This window comes from Cucurbita moschata, unplaced genomic scaffold (genome assembly GCF_002738365.1).
Source record: "Cucurbita moschata cultivar Rifu unplaced genomic scaffold, Cmos_1.0 Cmo_Scf00089, whole genome shotgun sequence".
NCBI classification, from domain to species: domain Eukaryota; kingdom Viridiplantae; phylum Streptophyta; class Magnoliopsida; order Cucurbitales; family Cucurbitaceae; genus Cucurbita; species Cucurbita moschata.
Window position 1 is genome coordinate 342,642 of NW_019268605.1, and position 16,206 is coordinate 358,847.

A 16,206-nucleotide genomic window follows, 5' to 3' on the forward strand; every position below is an offset into this window, starting at 1 on the left:
ATGTGTCAGCTCCAGGTGCTTGACAGTGTGTTTATCTACATAGAGCTATGGTGTAAGTGTTAGGTTGGTTATACGATGGCTTAGGTCAAGATGCCTATACTAAACTAAGCACCTTAGTTTCGTGGCAAAAATAAGAGGGTTTATACCCTATTACTCCAAGACTAAGAAAGATTCGTGGAGTCAAAACAGGATAATCAGGAGCCAAAAGCTCGTGTTAAGAGACCTAGCTAGCCTAAGAATCCAATAAACCAGCCTAAGCACCTTAGTTTCGTGATTTTAAAATCGTGAGGCTCACGATAATGGATAACAAACCGGTTCGTTATAAGCGGATAATTGTGTATGTTCAATCTCAATTATCTTTGTATATTTGGTTGGTTGGTTATCTATCAGAGCCAGGTTTCGATCCTGGGACCTGTGGGTTATGGGCCCACCACGCTTCTGCTACGCCACTCTGATTTGTTAAAACAAAGAATGAGCTATTTTGATTTGTTCTCCAAGGTTATTTATGGATGTTATCCTCCCGTTGAGCTAGTTTGCTTGTATTGTGCATGATTTAGTATGTGTCAGCTCCAAGATTTAGTATGTGTCAGCTCCAAGTGTTTGACAGTGTGTTCTCCTAGTCTAGCGTGTTTATCTACATAGAGTTAGGGTGTAAAGGTTAGGTTGGTTACACGATGACTTAGGTCAAGATGCCTGCACTAGACTAAGCACCTTAGTTTCGTGGCGACGATAAGAGGGTCTAGACCCTATTACTCCAAGACTAAAGAAAGAGTCGAGTAGTCAAAATAGAATAATCTGGAGCCTAAAGCTCGTGTTAAGCAACCTAGTTAAACTAGGAATCCAATAAGCCTCTTCAACACCTAAACATGAACAAGACGCATTTTTAAATCGTGAAGAAGGCCTTAGTTTCGTCTTCAACACCTTAGTTTCCTCGTGTCTTGATGGTTTTGGACGATTCAAGAGTCAAAAATATTCTCCTCTAAGTTCTAGGAGGATTTCGTGAAGAAGTCACGGGCAGAATTGGACTCCTCGTGGCCGAAGTGGTGGTTTCCTCCCTCTCTCTAAAACTTTCTTTCTCTCCCTATTCCCTTTTTTTGCTAGACCTTTGATAGGGTTCTATTTGCATCCTTTAGTGGTTGGAGGGGTAAAATTACCTATTTGTCCTCTTTGTTTTTTTCTTTAAATATTTAGGTGCTACACTCCCCTGTGGATGTGTCATGGTCTCTTGGGTTGCGACGTCACCATCAGTCGTACAGGGGAGCCTTGCCTTTACATGGAAAAATAAGAGTAGCACATGACTTGAGTATTTTGATAAATACTCAGAAAATGGCCCTGCTATTGCGGTTAGATGCAAGCACATATAATAATAAGTGTGACCTATCATATCAGTCTATATTTCTTAGGAAGCTATACTAAGTGGGTTATTTTGATGCGTATTTACTGTTCTACATTCGGTCTACACATACGAGTATGGACCCACCAGTCGGTTCGCACAACTCTTGGGCCCCTTTCTTGTCAGGTAAGCATTATCTGGAAGTTGTTGACATCGAACACCAATTAGGAATAGCGATCTTCGTAGCATTATAACAGATCATTTTCTTGTCTTGTAGTGTACGCGTTCGTACCATCGTAAAAGATGAAGGGGTATCCCTCGATCCATGAACACACAATGATACATGAGGTGTACCGACCCTAAATTTTCACTTACCTAGAGTCGCTACCGACATCATCATCTAAACTCGCTTGTGGAATTAAACATTTAAAACTTTATCATAAAACACAACCTTCGTCTTAAAACACAACCATGGACTTGCATATTTTAAAAACACGTTTAAAATGACATGATAAAAGACTAAAGAAAATAAATACACCTTTAAATTAAAAACATCCTATTCTAGCCTCAATCTAAGAAAATAAATGCGAATACCCTATGCAAGTGCCATAGTCTCAAGTTGCAATGTCGTCGTCAGCCGTACAGGGACACCATGCTTTTACCTGAAAATCAAGTAGCACATGGCTTGAGTATTTTAAGAAATACTCAGTAACTGAACCCAATATTGGAGTCAGGGAATGAAAACACAGACAACTCATGATAGGGGTGGCCTACAGTCTCGGATAAATTGGATGTGTTGTACTTCCCTACACACAACCCATACGTGCAAGTGTGAATCCCCAAGGGGCTCGCACACCCCCTAATCTATACCGACGTCTGGATGTCAGCGGAACCCCATAGTGTCATGCTCCTCATGAACACCCTCATCATCATACTTTGCGCATCTGCACTCATCATCATAAATTGGGAAGTATCACGATGCATATGAACACACAAAATGCATGAGTTCCCTATAGTTTTCATCTTTAAATCATCTTTAGGACACAACCCTATACACCGTTCACACAATACTCTAAGTAACATACACACATTGGCCTTCATACATTCATCATCATTCGTTTAACTAGGGTTGTCTCTTTAAAATTTGTCGTCATAATGCATCGTGACATTTAATACATGCACAACATTTTAATATGGAACTTTGTCATATTAAGTCATTTCATCATCATATTTCTCGCATAATCTTCTTATTATGCATCATCATCATCATGTCAACATCATGTACATCATATAACATTATCTAACGTCATCAAGTCATCATATAACATCATCACATCATCATATAACTCATCACGTCATCACATGACATTATCATCGTATCATTATCTAACATCATCAAGTTATCATATTACATAATCACTTCATCATACAACATCAACACATCATCATCTAACGTCATAACGTCATCATATAACAGCATCACATCATCATATAACATAAAACATAATTGACACGTGCAAGGGCCACTGGGCACGTTCGTCATACATAAAACAAGTCTTCTGACCGAGTTGATAGTAAGGCCACTTACTTGAGTAGCTTAAGTTGTCACGAATTTAACCTTAATGAAAGTTTGATTCTCTCCTTTGAAATCCAAGTCAACCTATGTGAGCTTATAACATCAGTTTCAACTTTGAACTTCGATAAAATTATTTCTCTAATGTATATTGGCCCATGTGTTAAACTTCATGCTAACTAGTTTTGCAAGAATAAAGTCTTAAAATATTTATTTAAATTTGTTATAATATTATTTTCATGTCATTCAAAACTCTTTAACATTTTAGGAGATATAAAAGTCATGTGTTAAACTTCATGAGTTTCCTTTTTTNTTTTTTTTTTTTTTTTTTTTTTTTTTTGTTTTGATTATGTTCACAATCCTCACCTATTTTTATCTCTATTGGTTTCATTTTTTGAATGGACTCTTACCTTTTCTCTCAAGAGGGCTACGGATCGATTTCCTTTTTTTAAAATTATGTTCACAATTATCTTTTTTTTCTTTAATCCACTCTTACTTTTTCTCTCAAAAAGACTTCTGATTGATTTCCTTTTCTCGGTGTTCTTTCCTTTTTTTAAAATTAGGTTCACAATTACTTTTTTTCTCTTAAATCCACTCTTACTTTCTCTCTCTAAAGGACTCCCGATTGATTTTCTTTTCTTCGTGTTCTATTTCTTAACTCACTCCGTCAGTAACTACAATTTCTTAACTCAGTTTAACATAAATCGAGATATTGAACCTTATCCTAACTTTAATTTCCTTAAACAAGGTCAATTAAACTTTAGGATAGTCGAAACGGCAAAAATTGGGCAAAATACCCTTTAGTGAGCCAAGGAGCTGGATTATGAGCCGCGAAGGCCGAGCCTACTGTGTAAGAGGAAGAAGTTTCTGGTTGCAGGCGCGACACGTGGTGCAATGAGATGCAAACGCGTTTTTCGACGATCGTGTTTTTTTTCTTTGTTCCGTAACAGAATTTTTTTGTGTTTCATTTTCGAGAATGGTGTATAAATTTCAAATTTACTTCATTTTTGTGCTTTGAATTTTTCTATAAAATCTAGACTTTGATATTTTATTCAGATGTACACATTTTTATATTAAATGTTTCTATATATTTAAGAACTTAAATGATTAATATACGCTTTTTTATACTAGTATTACAGCCGGAACACTACTTGTGTAGCAACAAAAAGATTTTAATGCAAAGCGAAGGTGATGGATTTGTCTAAGGATTCCACGGATGAATGAGCTCGAATACTTTTGTTTGACTATTATATAAAGAAAAACCCTTCTCATCTGCACCCCAAATGCAGTGCGAATAGTTGCATCAGTCCTGAAGCCAAACTTCATGCTCTGGCCAAAAAACCTCGAACGAAAGCTTTCCATATTTGCTTATAAAGTTGAACCAAAACAATGTTGTCTGCAACAGATTCTCTTTGAATTCCCAGTTGTATTCTTGTTTGGACAGAAGAATATGCTCCCCTAAATTAGAAAGTTATGTCAGATGGGTACAAATTTAATTGAAAAAATGAAAAAATTAGAACTATAAGAGCCTATACAATTACATAAAAATTCTTAAATATCAATTTCTGCATAATTCAACTAGCTGAGACGATATATGCATCAATGAAAAGGTCAAGCACTATTCAAGCTCTCAATGCCACGTATTTATTTAGATATATATAAAAATAAAAATAAAAACAATCAAATCATAAATTTAGATATATATAAAATAATGTGGTCTCATTGAATATTTGTCACAGTGCAACACCCTTATTTACCTAAATCGTCGTTTTTCGATTTGCAATGGGCCAGTAAAGGTACGTCTTGATAATTAAGAATCGTCACTTTCCATTGAGAATGTGAAAATTGTTTTGCAAAACAAGTGAAAACATTAGAAGTTGATGCAAAAGTAAACAACAAAATCATATAGAAATTAGTCATGGCCTTCATTCTTTGTCAACTTAGAATTTGATTGTGTTTCATTTTTTTCCTTTTGTTAAGGGCTTTTAAAGATAGATTTTTATGTAAAAAGCTATTAAAAGAAAAAATGAAAAGATATCAACCGTATTTGTTTGTTAGGTTAAGGTTTATTTAGCAAAGAATCAAACACATCCCCAAACTTAGGTTACCTTTTTTTTCTCTCCCAACGCCAATCACATACTTTTCCTAACTCCAATGGGATGTCTCCTTCTCAAGTTTCTTCTATTTTGGTGCTCCAAATATTTGAATAAAATGGAGACGTGTATATTCACTTGGATATTTTATTGCCATGCATGCAATATTTTGTTAAAAGTTTATTTATAAGAAAGCAAAAAATGGGGAGTTATGCGCCTCCTTCAGTATTTCATTTCTCAATTACTCTATCGTTGGTACGCACAAACGACCTTGATACAACAACCCACTATTAGATGACTTGGAGTACCCGCCAGCTGGTTCTGTCTCCATTTCATTAACTACCCCCGCCAGACTAGGGTCTCTTACTTGAGCCACAACTATTCTCTACTAAAGAATGGGTTGTACAATCAGTTGAGGTAGTTGTGCCTTAATATCTTCCACTACTATTGCTATTTCAGCTCGCTCAAAGTTTGTCTGCACCCTAGGCTCCTTTGTGATTAACGCTGATGAATGAGCTGTCTTCTTGCTTAGTGATTCTGCAACCACGTTGGCCTTCTCGGGGTGGTACTCAATGTCGATATCATAATTTTGACTAGTTCCAACCACCGTTGCTGTCTCATATTCAACTCCTTTTGAGTGAAGAAATTCTTCAGGCTCCTATGTTAGATTAAATCTTAGTTCTCTTACCATAAAGGTACTGTCGCCATATCTTTTATGCAAAAGCTACCGCTGCTAGTTCCAAGTCATTGTGAGCACGACTGCAATCGCCAGTCTCTCCTTCAGGTCTTGGAAGCTTGCCTCACACCCCTTAGTCCATACGAACACCATAGCCTGTCGAGTCAATCACGCGAGGGGTGTCGCAACCATGGAATAATCCTGTACAAAGCGTTGATAGTATCTTGCTAGACCCATAAAGCTTCATACCTCGGTAACAGTAGTTGGACGAGCCTAGTTGGTGACTGCTTCTACCTTGGCGGGATCAACTGACACCCCTTCCACAGATATCACATGCCCTAGGCAAGAGACTTCGCGTAACCAAAACTCACATTTCGAGAACTTGACATACAATTTATTTTCTCTCGAAATTGTCAAGGCCTTCCTCAGGTGCAGTTGGTTTTCCTGATCCGTCCTTTAGTATACCAAAAGGTATCCAGATATTCCTTGAACACCTGATTCATCAGCTCAATGAACCCTGCAGCGGCATTGGTGAGTCCAAATGACATCACAACAAACTCCTAATGGTCATACCCTATTCTAAAAGCTATTTTTGATATGTCCTCGTCTTTTATCTTGATCTGATGGTAACTTTATCAAAGATCAATCTTTGAAAACATTGTGGCCAATCTGAGCTGGTGGAATAAGTCCTTGATGCGTTGAAGGGGATACCTATTCTTCACCGCTCTCTTATTCAGCTCCCTGTAACCGATGCACAGGTACCTTGAACCATCATTTTTCTTGACGAATAACATCGGCGTGATGGTGTTAATATAACACGTGCAGAAGCAATTTCGATCTTAGACACTCTAAATGCATTAATGATAGTAAATTAGCTAGCTTGTTTAAAAGCAATAAAACTCAATGAGTTTGAATAGTAATCTTTTGTAGTTCAAGTTCTTTTTTCCCCATGAACCAGTTCCGAACCACCACTAGTGTCTTCCCTACTATTCTCTGGCTTTAGAACGAAATTGTGGAATCCAGTGAGTGACCAAACTTGATAGGACTTTAGTATATGTAAAGAGAGAGTTTTGAGAGATTTTCTCAAAGCTTTTTGATCTAACTTTACATGTACCTTGATCACTCTATATATAGAGTCATATTTGTCATATTTGCATGTTCATGCAAATTTGAGATTGCAAAATCTTGACACTAAAAATTTCACTCAAATTTGTGAGATTATGTGGCAAGCATGCAAGTTTGCCTTAACCAAATTTGTGGGGTTTATTTGGCAAACATGCATATTTGGTTAGACCAAATTTTGACACTCAAAATTCCACTCAAATTTGTGGGATTATGTGACAAACATGCAAGTTTGGTTAAACCATATATTGACACTCAATATAACACTAACTCATACATGGGTTTGTCCCCATTTTGACTTTGTTTATTTTAATTCAACAATTAATTTAAATAATTAATTTCAAATCAAAAGAATATTAAATGATTAATTAAACAATTCAATTAATATTTAACATGAAATAAAATGTCAATCCCAATGAATTCCGGCACATATTGATTATGAATCCCTATTCATAATCCCAATGAATTTTGAGTGTCAAAATTTGATTAACTCAAATTTGCATGCTGCCACATAATCCCATAAATTTTTGTGGAATTTTGAGTGTCAAAATTTGGTATTCTCAAATTTGCATGAACATGCAAATATGTAAATAGAGTGATCAAGGTACATAGAAAGTTTGCTTGAAAAAGCTTGAGAAAATCTCTCAAAACTCTCTCTTTACATATACTAAATTCCTATCAAGTTTAATCACTCGCCGGATTCGACAATCCCGTGCTAAGGCCGGAGAAAAGTAGGGAAGACACTAGTGGTGGTTCGAAACCGGTTCGTGGGGAAAGGGAATTTGAACTACAACAGGTTAGTATTGAAACTCATTGTTTTAATACTTTTTGAATTCGCCGGATTCGACAATCCCGTCCAAATTGCTTCTGCACGTGTTGTAGTAACACCATCACTTACCATGAGGTTGGTGTCGATACATAAAATGGGTTTGAGCTTACCGTTAGACTTACGATAATGTGTAATGGGCAATATTTATTACAAGTGGGCTGGAGCTTACCCATAAGGCTGACTATGATACGTAACGGGAAATATTTGCTAGAAATGGGCTTACTGTTAGAGTGACGGCGACACGTAATGGGAAATATCTACTAGAAGTGGGTTTGAGCTTACCATTAGTGTGATGGCGATACATAACAGGCAATATCTACTAGAAATGGGCTTGAGCCTACTGTTAGAGTTACAATGATACGTTGTGGGCAATATCTATTAGAAGTGGGTTTGTGCTTACCATTAAGCTGACGGTGATACATAACATGCAATATCTCCTAGAAGTAGGCTTACCGTGAGGTTGATGACGATATGTAACGGCAATATCTTTTAGAAGTTGGCTTGAACTTACCATTAGACTAACGGCGATACGTAACGAGCAATATTTGCTTGCAGTGTTCTTACCACTGACAGCGATAAGTAATACATAATAGGCTTTTTCTCCTTAGCTCTAAGACGTCTCGTTCTGGTCTTATTCCCTTCAGACTATTCATGTCTCCATCCTCGTGCTTCCATCCTTTCCTTTTAAACATTGAGAGTTCCTTATGTCGAGTTTTGGATGATTGGCGACTCTCTATGAAGCGCTACTTTGCATTTGTCTTTATAAGACTATATGGTGTCTTAGGTAGAGGCTGAGCTGAAACCTCCCAGGTCCATAAAGTCACCCTCATTTGGGTGCCCGACCCCTCCCTTATCCCATCCACCTAATGGCTTGTTCGATGTGGGTCTCTCATTTCCCATGCAAAATCGCTGGGAACACTTGGGTTTTGATCATAAATCCCTAATCCCCCACGAAATTGTTGACATCGTTTACACGACTTGTAGCCTAAGGGCAACTCTTACGGCGGTTTGTAAGTTGTGGTGGTCTCTTAGGTTTCTAGGGGAAGGTTTTGACTAAAATATACTATCAACAACCATAATTCCCTATTCTTAACATAATATCTAATTCATTGAAATTAACATGGTATGCACACAATTCTTACCTAGAATCATCATACATCATTCTATGAAAAATAAACACACATGCTCAACGGGACGATAAGATTCATTAATCATCCGAGGCGCATATCACAAATTCAAATCCTCATTTCAGCATATAATTCAAATAATTACAGTAGAAATAAAGCATGATGGCATCAAACATATCACTATTAAAATTCATCATACATGCATTTCCAAGCGATTCCTACCAGTATTTCTTCTTCAAATCTGCGTGGTGACTTACAGGGTGACGCATGCAATCCCGAACTCGCTTTTCAGTGGTTAAAAGCTTCAAAATTTCTAAAGTCTCTCTTTCACGTTCTGTCACCTACGCATTCTACTTCGTCAAAATTGCTAGATTTCCAAACAAGTTTTCAATTCATTTCTATTTTCTTTGAATTTTCATAACTCTGTCTAAACATAATTAACTTAGTTTCTTTACTATAGTTGTAGACTCTTAATCCATCTTTACCAAGGTACTTTTCTTATAATTTTTAGTCAATCACAACAAGAACAAATAATCGAGTCCAAACATCGTCAAAAACTAAAACTAAAACTAAAACTTACAAAAAAATTTAGCTTCTTGATGTTCATTGGAATTCAACTTTTTGGTCGAAAAAAACTCAAACTTCATAAGACTTGTGCAAAATTCCTCCAATATCAACATACTAACTTAATTAGAAGAAAAACTCTTGAATTTAAAGGAAAATCAAAATCAAAAACCCAAAAATCATACTATTAGCGATGAGCTAACCATGAGGCCGACGACTATACGTAACGGGTAGTATCTTTTAGCATTGATCTTACTGTGAGGCTGACGGTGATATGTAACAGGCAATATCTTCTAGCAGTGAGCTTCCTGTGAAGTTGACAACAATATGTAACAGGCAATTGCTGCATGCAGTGATCGTACCGTGAGGTTGATGGCAATACGTATGGGACAATATCTGCTATCAGTGAATTTTTTGTGAGGCTTAGGACAATACATAAAGAGCAATATCTGCTAGCAAGGAGCTTATTTTGAGGTTTATAGCGATACGTAACGGTCAATATCTGCTAGTGGTAAGCTTATTGTGAGTCTGACGATGATACATAACGGGTAATATCTACTAGCGATGGGCTTACCTTGAGGCTAATAGCGATACATAACTGGCAATATTTGTTAGCAGTGGGATTACCATCAGGCTAATAGTGATACGTAACAAGTAATATCTGCTAACGGTGGGCTGACCGTGAGACTAATGACGATACGTAATGAGAAATATCGACAAGCGGTGGGCTTACATGAGATTTAAGGCGATACATAACGGGCAATATTTGCTAGTGGTGAGCTAACCGTGAGGCTGACGATAATATGTAATGGTCAATATCTATTAGCGGTGAACTTACTATGAAGCTGACAAAGATATGTAACGGACAATAACTGCTAGCGGTGAGCTTATCATGAGGTTAATGGCAATACGTAACGAGCATTATCTGCTACTGGTGAGTTGATTGTGAGGTTGATGGCAATGTGTAACGGGCAATATCTGTTAGCAAGTAGCTTATTGTGTGCTAATAACAATACATAACATGTAATATCTTGTATGGTTGAGCATATGATGAGGCTGATGGCAATGGGTAACGAGCAATATATCCAAGCAAGGAGCTGTTAGTAAAAGAATGAGTGATTGAAGGGTTGATAAGAAGTTTATATTATGAAGAGCAAGAAGGCTCTATATGTGTATAGAGAATATAAAAAGATATTAAAAGATCTACCTAAAAATCAGCACAAAATTGGGTAACAAATCTACAAATCAAATTAAAATTAAATCAACTCCTAACTAGAAGGAGATTTAATTAGATACTAGCTGACAGCAATCTAAACAAACACGAGATCTTTAACAGGAGCTTCTTTTCAGGCTGACGACAATAAGTACCCGACAATATATACTAGTGTGTAGCTTACCGTCAGGCTACAGCGATTCGTAACGAGTAATATCCACCAGCGATGAGCTTAGCGTGAAGCTGACGGTGATACTTAACGTCCAATATCTGCTAGCAGTGAGCTTACTACGAGGCTGACGGCCATACGTATCGAGCAATATCTGCTAGCGTTGAGCTTATTGTGAGGCTAACGGAAATACGTAAAGGGCAATATTTGCTAGCAAGGAGCTTATTGTGGGGCTGTAAGGATTGGGCTGACTCGTTGTCTCTAAAGATGAGCAAAATTTTTACGAAGTAAAACAAACAAAATTTAAAACATAATATACTTTATATTTATATTCTAACAAAATAGTATTTATACATAGCACATTTAAAAACACAAGATAACATTTAATGTACAAAATAACGAACGAACACAAAAACATTTAAAACAAAAGGGTGTAGAGGACGACGGGTGAGGCTTGTCTATGACACCTACTACAGAGTCCGCTCTCGACCTCGACTAGCTCCTTGTTTAGCTCGAAAATATGGAAGACATGGAATGAGTACAAAGACTCAATAAGTAGCCTACTTGTAGGCTCTTAATTTTGTACTTGATATGCTAGGGCACCACACTCTTACTTTTTTTTTCAGCCTACTTGTAGGCTCTTAATTTTGTACTTGATATGCTAGGGCACCACACTCTTACTTTTTTTTTCTTGTTATAGTTACTTAGGCCCTTTAGTTTCTATTCTTGACTTGTGGGTTCTTATTATGATCTATCCTGAGGACCTTAATCCTTGGATCCTAAAACCTTAGTTCCAATCTAATGGCTTTAGTATTGTCGTTCTTAGTTATTGGTTTTTGTCCTTAGAACTTCGATCTCTATCCATGTTCTAGTCCTTAATCTATGTCTTGTTCTTGGTTACTTTCTAGGTTATTGTTCTATTCTTGGTTCGTTCTCCAAGACACTCCCCCAATCTCCAAGGCTTCATATGTTCCGAGCGACACAATCTTAAACTGCATCCAAGGTTTCATGCGTTCCAAGCGACGTAGTCTGAACCCGCATCTAGGGCTTGCCTTGTGATACAGTTTGAAAACTTATTACCAAGATTTTATGCATTCCAAGCGGCATAGTCTGAAAACCTACATTCAAGGCTTTTTACATTCTAAGAAATGCAGTCTAATCTTGCATCCTGTGCTTACACTATTGTTAAGGAAACCCTAATCCTCAGCTCAACGATCCAAGCTTTTGTTGAAGCAAGAACCCTTGAGTTAAAGAAATTAGCACCTTCTTATACAAAATTCAGATCAACCAAGAGATAAAGCTAGAATTAGATTCCCTCTTGCGATCAAAGATCTAGAAGCAAGATTTGGAACCTTCTTCTAAATTGAGTCACTCCACAATCGAACTTGATCAAGACTTGTTTCAATGGCTCAATGGCTCAGATGATATCGACCACAAAAATTGCATGAAACTTATAAATGATAAAACTGATGCTCGAAGTTCTAAGGGGGAACGTTTAAACTTGAGAGATCAATTTCATTCCTCACAAATCTGATTTTTATATAATAATTTATGGGAATTTATAGTCTCCCACAAAAGATGTTAGTGACCGAGACTTAATCTCGATCCCCTTAAATCTCCACAAAAGACAAAGTCAATTTGACCATTACAAACTTTATGGAATTAAAAAAAATAAAAAATAAAGTTTTCTAACAACTCATGATCATATGATATAACATTGTATAGTATCATGACATCAAAAGAATAACATCATCATACATTGTACATCATCATCATATGATATAGTCACAACATCATAAATATAAAGAATAAATGATACTTGCTGAAATGGCAAGGTCAATTTAAGCTTTGGGATAGTCGAAATGGCAAAAGTTGGGTACAATACCCTTTAGCGAGACGAGGAGCTGGATTATGAGTCGTGAAGCCGAGCCTAGCCGACTGAGCTGCATAAGTAGAAGAAGTTTCAGGCTGCAGGCGCGACACATGGTGCAATGAGAAGCGAACGCGTTTTTCGACGATCGAGTTTTTTTTTTTCCGTAATAGAATTTGTTTGTGTTTCAATTTCGAGAATGGTGTATAAATTTCAAATTTACTTCATTTTTGTACTTTGAATTTTTCTATAAACTCTAGACTTTGATATTTTATTCGGATGTACACATTTTTATATTAAATGTTTCCATATATCTAAGAACTTAAATGATTAATGGATGCTTTTTTATACTAGTATTACAACAAGAACACTACTTGTGTAGGAACGAAAAGATTTTATGTGATGTAAAGCGAAGGTGATGGATTTGTCTAAGGATTCCATGGATGAATGAGCTCGAGCACCTTTGTTTGACTATTATATAAAGAAAAACCCTTCTCATCTGCACCCCAAATGCAGTGCGAATAGTTGCATCGATTCTAAAGCCAAACTTCATGCTCCGGCCAAAAAACCTCAAAGCTTCCCATATTTGCTTCTAAAGTTGCACCAAAACAATGTTGTCTGAAAAATTAATAACATAAAGTAAAGGATCTATACCCTATTACTCCAAGACTAAAGAAAGAGTCGAGGAGTCAAAATAGAATAATCTAGAGCCAAAAGCTCGATCGGTAAATCATAAGAGTCATGGATTAAGAAGCGCATATCAATTAATTCTGTATGTTTATTCACAAAGATCATGGATTAAGAAGCGCATATCAATTAATTCTGTATGTTTATTCACAAAGATCATTTTTTCAATTTGGTTGGTTATTTATCAAAGCCAAGTTTCAATCCTGGGACCTGTGGGTTATGGGCCCACCACGCTTCCGCTGCGCGACTCTGATTTATTAAAATAAAGGATGAGCTATTTTGATCAGTTCTTCAGGGTGATTTAGGATGTTATCTTCCCGTTGAGCTTGTTTGCTTGTATTGTGCATGATTTAGTATGTGTCATCTCCAGGTGTTTGACAGTGTGTTTATCTACATAGAGCTAGGGTGTAAGTGTTAGGTTGGTTATACGTTGGCTTAGGTCAATAGTTCCCAAGAGTGATTTATGGATGTTATCTTCCCGTTGAGCTTGTTTGCTTGTATTGTGCATGATTTAGTATGTGTCATCTCCAGGTGTTTGACAGTGTGTTTATCTACATAGAGCTAGGGTGTAAGTGTTAGGTTGGTTATATGTTGGCTTAGGTCAAGATGCCTACACTAAACTAAGCACCTTAGTTTTGTGGCGAAGATAAGAGAGTCTATACCCAATTACTCCAACACTAAAGAATGATTCGTGGAGTCAAAATAGGATAATCAAGAGCCAAAAGCTCATGTTAAGCAACCTAGCTAGCCTAGGAATCCAATAAACCTCTTCAACACCTAGACATAAGCAGGACGCATTTTAAAACCGTGAGGATGATGATAATGCATAACGAACCAAGGCGGATAATACATGCTAGCAGTGCTTCTGAGATCTTAGAAAAAAAGATAGTCAAGATGGTCGAGTTAGTCTAAGGCGCCAGTTTTAGGTACTGGTTCGAATCCAATTCTTGACATGATGCCTTCACTAAGCACCTTAGTTTCGTGGCGACGATAAGAGGGTCTAGACCCTATTACTCCAAGACTAAAGAAAGAGTCGAGTAGTCAAAATAGAATAATCTGGAGCCAAAAGCTTGTGTTAAGCAACCTAGTTAGCCTTGGAATCCAACAAACCTCTTCAACACCTAGACATGAACAAGACGCATTTTTAAACCGTGAAGAAGGCCTTAGTTTCGTCTTCAACACCTTAGTTTCTTCGTGTTAATAAACCTCTTCAACACCTTAGTTTCCTCGTTTCTTGATGGTTTTGGACGATTCAAGAGTAAAAATTGTTCCCCTCCAAGTTCTGGGAGGATTTCATGAAGAAGGCATGGGTAGAATTGGACTCCTCCTTGCCAAAGCGGTGGTTGCCTCCCTCTCTCTAAAACTTTATTTCTCTCCCTATTCTTTTTTTTTTTTTTTTTTTTTGCAAGACTTTTGATAGGGTTCCATTTGAATCCTTTAGTGGTTGGAGGGGAAAAATTACCTATTTGCCCTCTTTGTTTCTTTCTTTAAATATTCAGGTGCTACACTCCGGTGTGGATGTGTCATGGTATCCTGGGTTGCGATGGCACCATCAGCCGTACAGGGGAGCCTTGCCTTTACATGGAAAAATAAGAGTAGCACATGACTTGAGTATTTTGATAAATACTCAGAAAATGGCCCTGCTATTGCTGTTAGATGCAAGCACATATAATCATGAGTGTGACCTATCATATCAGTCTATATTTCTTAGGCAGCTATATTAAGTAGGTTACTTTGATGTGTATTTACTGTTCTACATACAGTCTACAAGTATGAGTATGGACCCACCAGTCGGTTCACACACCTCATGGGCCCCTTTCTTGTCAGGTGAGCATTATCTGGGAGTTGTTGACGTTGGACACCAATTAGGAATAGCGATCTTCGTAGCATTATAACAAATATAATGATCGTTTTCTTGTCTTGTAGTGTGCGCGTTCGTACTATCGTAAAAGATGAAGGGGTATCCCTCGATGCATGAACACACAATGATACATGAGGTGTACCAACCCTAAATTTTCACTTACCTAGAGTCGCTACCGACATCATCATCTAAACTCGCTTGTGGAATTAAACAGTTTAAACTTCATCATAAAACATAACCTTCGTCTTAAAACACACAGCCATGGACTTGCATATTTTAAAAACACGTTTAAAATGACATGATAAAAGACTAAAGAAAATAAATAAACCTTTAAATTAAAAACATCCTATTCTAGCCCCAGTCTAAGAAAATAAATGCGACTTCCCTATCCAAGTGTCATAGTCTCAAGTTGCAATGTCGTCGTCAGCCGTACAGGGATGCCTTGCCTTTACTTGAAAAGAACTAGCACATGGCTTGAGTATTTTAAGAAATACTCAGTAAGTGAACCCACTATTGGAGTCAGGGAATGAAAACACATGCAACTCATGATCTAGGGACCTATCATTTAAAAACCATCATAGGGGTGGCCTACAGTCTCGGATAAATTGGATGTGTTTACTTCCCTACACACAACCCACACGTCCGAGCGTGAATCCCCAAGGGGCTCGCACACCCCCTGGATCCTCTTTGGTGAAGCTAATCTATGCCGACGTCTGGATGTCAGCAGAACCCCATAATATCATGCTCCTCATGAATACCCTCATCATCATACTTTGCACGTCTGCACTCATCATCATAAATGGGGAAGTATCACGATGCATATGAACACACAAAATGTATGAGGTCCCTATAGTTTTCATCTTTGAATCATCTTTAGGACACAACCCTATACACCGTTCACACAATACTCTAAGTAACATGCACACATTGACCTTCATACATTCATCATCATTCGTTTAACTAGGGCTGTCTCTTTAAAACTTGTCGTCATAATGCATTGTGACATTTAATACATGCACAACATCTTAATATGGAACTTCTTCATATTAAGTCATTTCATCATCACATTTCTCGCATAATCTTCTTATT

The 16,206-nt window shown here is 37.2% G+C and overlaps 1 non-coding gene across 1 annotated transcript; it reads right to left on the bottom strand.

Annotated features, from left to right (window-relative positions):
- Window positions 1–384: 384 nt before the first annotated feature.
- On the bottom strand, window positions 385–456 carry TRNAM-CAU. Its single transcript has one exon. It is a non-coding gene; the product is annotated as a tRNA-Met (tRNA).
- Between the last annotated feature and the right edge of the window lie 15,750 nt (window positions 457–16,206).